The sequence below is a fragment of the Hypomesus nipponensis genome, chromosome 3, assembly GCF_054491055.1.
Source record: "Hypomesus nipponensis isolate SF chromosome 3, ASM5449105v1, whole genome shotgun sequence".
NCBI lineage: Eukaryota > Metazoa > Chordata > Actinopteri > Osmeriformes > Osmeridae > Hypomesus > Hypomesus nipponensis.
The window spans coordinates 1,462,231-1,468,760 of NC_140363.1; positions in this window are offsets into that span (position 1 = coordinate 1,462,231).

Below are 6,530 nucleotides of genomic sequence, written 5' to 3' on the forward strand. Positions count from 1 at the left end.
AAAAAGCCTTTTAAAATGTCATTGACGTCATACACATTGTACGGCCTGAGATACTGATCTGTAATCCATGTTGAACATACTAAAACTACAATCAAATCTGAGATTTCTCAACGACAATCAGGTGAAAGAGACACATTTTGCCGTCTAGCTCCATAGACTCCCACTCATTCTGCACTCGACCGCGATCACTCCCAGTGGAACTCCAGTGGAACTGCAACAAAATTCGGTACAATGGGGCCTAATAGGGAGTGGCCAGGCTCTCCTTAAACAGGCTCTGCCACTGCTGCCTACTGGCGTTGACAAGCCGTGGGGCCGCCATCTTGGAACGGTCACCCGCTCCACTCAATGTAATCTGTTTGGCTGGGGGAATAAGATGGCAGCGCATTTAATTCATCATATTGAACTGAATACCGAACTGATTTTCATACACGACATGTCATACATGTAGCTATGATACAGGACATGGTTATTATTTTCACAAAATACAACCAATAGTATGGTAATGTTAAATCTTACTTGTGAAAAGTAATCCACCGAGCTCTGTTTTCGATTGTCCGCCGATTTGAGCAGGATTAGGCTATGCCTTAAAGTGCTAACATCTTGTTTATTCTGATGCTACGCAACTAGGAATTTGCCCTCTCCAAGATGGCAGCTGCATTTCTTGCGCCCAGCAGCCAATGCGGCGTCTACTATTTATTTGGTGTGTTCGACATGGACTGCGGCTATGGCGAGCGGAAAGGGACATGGATAACCTGCCTAAGGAGACTGTCGTTTGACATCTACTTCTGGATAAGTTGCTATGTCGTCAGACCTATTTATGGATTACGTACTTGTGGATAACGTCGTCGCCATACTTTTAAGTACATTTTAGAGTAAATTTATAGTTATAACGTTTTTGCCATTCATCATTTTCGAGCTTTTAACACGAAACAAAGGCATTGTCAGAAGATGACTTTAGTCGTAGCCCGACATTAAAAACATTTTATAGTCGGATGCCTGATCGCGTTGTTGTACCCAGTCAAAGGAATAAACACACAGGAACATCATGAACATTCAATGGTCTAGCCCAGTTATCCTGGCAAAACATGTAACATAATGTTCTATATTTATTGCCAGGACACGGTCCAAGTAGCCTAGGCATACGTAAAATTGAAAGCTAATTTGTTTGGAATGCCTAGGCTAATAGCCTACTCGATGTTGATGTTACATGTTGATGTTCAGCCTATTCAATTTAACAACTTCAGAAGGACAACCCAGGCAGTGGATAATATACTGGTTAAAAATGTCTATTGTGGTGCTATTACTAGAAACATTGGGACTCCAGTTCCAAGAGTGGATGGCGGGAGAAGCCCATATGAAAGTAGCAGTCTATTCTATCTATTACTAGATAGGCCTACTAACTAGCCTGCCAGATCATTTAGAATTGGCCTTAAGTTTTCTTCACTTTACATCTATGGACTTAGTAGAATAACTGATTTATAGCCTAGGCCTTATAATAAGATAGACCTGTATAAACGATTAGGCTAATATTTTGCTAAACATGTAAATAACTGTTTGCTTATGCCTGCATAGCCATAAGTTAGTTCTTTGTAAGGTGTGACTATGAAAGGCCTGTGACACTAGTGTAGGTCAGAGGTCACAATACTACCAAAGTGTATACTGCCATGCAACTTTGAACGAGGAAAATAGGTGGAGCGTCAAGGCCATTTCTAGGAGCCCTATCTAAAGACCTAAACAAATGCCATCTAGCATGCAGCGTCCTCTTTCTGTGCTTGCAAAGGCTAATTTGATTATCACCCCCTGACGTTTGTTGTGAGAGTAAAACTCCTCATATTGTGATATTATTTAACTGCCCTGATTCCTGTATTCATGGTCCAGTCTTCTGAGATGCTCAACTTGAGTGTATCAGACACGTGCACTTTATACATCTATAATAAATACGTTGAATTTATCTTGAACTTGTACTTGGTTATTCACTTCATTGACTTGGTACTTTCACAGCAATTGGGTATTATCTAATACATCTTCAGTATTAACCCTGTAAGTTGTGAATTTAATGGTATAGAATCATGTTTAAAGCAATATCAATAGGCTAGTGACAAATAAACTTTGGTATCATGTTACAGTGTGCTAGGTTCTGTTAGTGTAGCGTCCACACAAAAAAATGAAAACCTTCACTGATTGTATGAATATGTTTAATTTGCTGTCTTGCACTTCTACACCAGAGCTAAGCAGAAAAGTGTAGTCAGAAGGCAACATTATCAATTAGCAATAGGCTACATTAATTAGTAACTTATTAGAACCACCAAGTTAGCAAACACATCAAACAAACTCAATACAACTAGACTACACTGTTGCCACATGTTGGGAAATAACCAAATACAAGCAATATAACAAATGTAATGAATGCATACTTTGCAAGCACCAAATACACAGTATTGTGCTCACCTAGACTATTCTAGGTTGTGGTTCAGTGAAAGTACAGCTTCTTTAGTTGGCTATAAATGTTAAATACTACTTGAGAAAGCATGTGTTCACAGATGTCAATAGGACATCACAATTACCTGAATGACTTGTAGTGATCGGGAGGTTATGCCTGTTCTGATGATGTCATGAACCATGTTAGATTGCTAGCTCTGTGCATTGTTTGGTTCTCTTCTCCCTGTCTGTTTCTGTGTCTTTGTTTCTGTTGCAGGATGGCAGGCAGGTAGAGGAGCTGTGATTGCTGCAAGGGTACACCTGTGATCTGTGCCTCGGTTCTTAATAAGTTGTGCCCTAATATGCTGGGTCTCTCTATTACTAGCAGGAACATCATCACTGTTTGCTTTTTAGTTTGTAATGATTTTCTACACACTCTACACTTGCACTGATCCCACATCCACTCCCTACACTACTAATTTACATGACCCCTAATTTACATCCAACTGTTTCTTTGTAAGCCCTTTTTATTGAATAAATACACTGTTATCCTTATTTTCTGTACCTTGTCACTGCCTGAAGTGCCTACGTATCTATCTATTCTTCCTTCATATATGAACCCAGTTATGACAGCTTTAAACAAGCACTGGTTGGCTACACACCTCATGCCGGGCTTGTATAGATGTGTGTATTGGCACTTTGAAAGGTTTGAATGATTATATCCACATATCAATGTATAATTATTAAATGTCAAAATGTTCAAAATGTGAATAGCCTACAAACAATTAGCATACTACAGGCTAGAGGCGATTCTACGTTTTAAAACATGCTCAAAATGAATACTGGATCTTAAAATGGATAACTAATCATTAGAGTACAACAAACCATGATAGAACATACAACTCTGACAGCACTTTAACATGTTCTAAAAACCTTTAATCGTTTGTGTACATTAGTTAGAAAATGTATTTTTTTCATACCAACAGTAGGGGGTGCAAAAGCACCCCCTGCACCTGTTGTAAAATCCTCTATGCTACAGGCTGTGCACAGTTGGTTACTATAGTTCTCAATAAATACATTTTAACATATGAAACATGTAGCCTAATGCACGACTTGATTTCACTCAATAAGGTTTGAAAAAACAAGTCAATGAAGTTCTCAATGAAGACATTTTAACATATGAACCAGGTAGCCTTATGCACGACTTGATTTCACTCAATAAGGTTTGACTAAACAAGTCAGTGACGGCGGCAACGTAGCTACTTAGTAGGTGTGTTGTTTGGCGACGACGGCTTAGTGACGACGTACTTATCTCAGACGTACCTAGTAGGCCCAAGTATTTTGTATACTTTCGAACATGCGTCGCCGCGACGTCGCCGCCGGTAGACGTTCCTTACATGCCGTCGCCGCCACGTCGCCGCCAGTCTCTCGTTGGCAGGCCCATTCACTTCCATTCAAAAAATCCACACGGTCTGGCGGCGACGTATGGTTAGGCTGCTCCTTCTCCTGGTAAGCCTAGGAATGTCCCTTTCCGCTCGCCATAAAATACTTACGCCTACTAAGTACGTCTGAGATAAGTACGTCGTCACTAAGCCGTCGTCGTCAAACAACACACCTACTAAGTATCTACGTCGCTGCCGTCACTGACTTGTTTTGTCAAACCTTATTGAGTGAAATCAAGTCGTGCATAAGGCTACTTGGTTCATATGTTAAAATGTCTTTATTGAGAACTTCATTGACTTGTTTTTTCAAACCTTATTGAGTGAAATCAAGTCGTGCATTAGGCTACATGTTTCATATGTTAAAATGTCTTTATTGAGAACTATAGTAGCCAACTGTGCACAGCCTGTAGCATAGAGGATTTTACAACAGGTGCAGGGGGTGCTTTTGCACCCCCTACTGTTGGGATGAAAAAAATACATTTTCTAACTAATGTACACAAACGATTAAAGGTTTTTGTTAAAGTGCTGTCAGAGTTGTATGTTCTATCATGGTTTGTTGTACTCTATTGATTAGTTATCCATTTTAAGATCCAGTATTCATTTTGAGGATGTTTTAAAACGTAGAATCGCCTCTAGCCTGTAGTATGCTAATTGTTTGTAGTCTATTCACATTTTGAACATTTTGACATTTAATAATTATACATTGATATGTGGATATAATCATTCAAACCTTTCAAAGTGCCAATACACACATCTATACAAGCCCGGCATGTGGTGTGTAGCCAACCAGTGCTTGTTTAAAGCTGTCATAACTGGGTTCATATATGAAGGAAGAATAGATACGTAGGCACTTCAGGCAGTGACAAGGCACAGAAAATAAGGATAACAGTGTATTTATTCAATAAAAAGGGCTTACAAAGAAACAGTTGGATGTGAGGGTCATGTACATTAGTAGTGTAGGGAGTGGATGTGGGATCAGTGCAAGTGTAGAGTGTGTAGAAAATCATTACAAACTAAAAAGCTAACAGTGATGATGTTCCTGCTAGTAATAGAGAGACCCAGCATATTAGGGCACAACTTATTAAGAACCGAGGCACAGATCACAGGTGTACCCTTGCAGCAATCACAGCTCCTCTACCTGCCTGCCATCCTGCAACAGAAACAAAGACACAGAAACAGACAGGGAGAAGAGAACCAAACAATGCACAGAGCCAACAATCTAACATGGTTTATGCCATCATCAGAACAGGCATAACCTCCCGATCACTACAAGTCATTCAGGTAATTGTGATGTCCTATTGACATCTGTGAACACATGCTTTCTCAAGTAGTATTTAACATTTATAGCCAACTAAAGAAGCTGTACTTTCACTGAACCACAACCTAGAATAGTCTAGGTGAGCACAATACTGTGTATTTGGTGCTTGCAAAGTTTGCATTCATTACATTTGTTATATTGCTTGTATTTGGTTATTTCCCAACATGTGGCAACAGTGTAGTCTAGTTGTATTGAGTTTGTTTGATGTGTTTGCTAACTTGGTGGTTCTAATAAGTTACTAATGAATGTAGCCTATTGCTAATTGATAATGTTGCCTTCTGACTACACTTTTCTGCTTAGCTCTGGTGTAGAAGTGCAAGACAGCAAATGAAACATATTCAGACAATCAGTGAAGGTTTTCATTTTTTTGTGTGGACGCTACACTAACAGAACCTAGCACACTGTAACATGATACCAAAGTTTATTTGTCACTAGCCTATTGATATTGCTTTAAACATGATTCTATACCATTAAATTCACAACTTACAGGGTTAATACTGAAGATGTATTAGATAATACCCAATTGCTGTGAAAGTACCAAGTCAATGAAGTGAATCACCAAGTACAAGTTCAAGATAAATTCAACGTATTTATTATAGATGTATAAAGTGCACGTGTCTGATACACTCAAGTTGAGCATCTCAGAAGACTGGACCATGAATACAGGAATCAGGGCAGTTAAATAATATCACAATATGAGGAGTTTTACTCTCACAACAAACGTCAGGGGGTGATAATCAAATTAGCCTTTGCAAGCACAGAAAGAGGACGCTGCATGCTAGAAGGCATTTGTTAAGGTCTTTAGATAAGGCTCCTAGAAATGGCCTTGACGCTCCACCTATTTTCCTCGTTCAAAGTTGCATGGCAGTATACACTTTGGTACTATTGTGACCTCTGACCTACACTAGTGTCACACGCCTTTCATAGTCACACCTTACAAAGAACTAACTTATGGCTATGCAGGCATAAGCAAACAGTTATTTACATGTTTAGCAAAATATTAGCCTAATCGTTTATACAGGTCTATCTTATTATAAGGCCTAGGCTATAAATCAGTTATTCTACTTAGTCCATAGATGTAAAGTGAAGAAAACTTAAGGCCAACTCTAAATGATCTGGCAGGCTAGTTAGTAGGCCTATCTAGTAATAGATAGAATAGACTGCTACTTTCATATGGGCTTCTCCCGCCATCCACTCTTGAAACTGGAGTCCCAATGTTTCTAGTAATAGCACCACAATAGACATTTTTAACCAGTATATTATCCACTGCCTGTGTTGTCCTTCTGAATTGTTACATTTAATAGGCTGAACATCAACATGTAACATCAAGTATAGCAAACAAATTTGCTTTA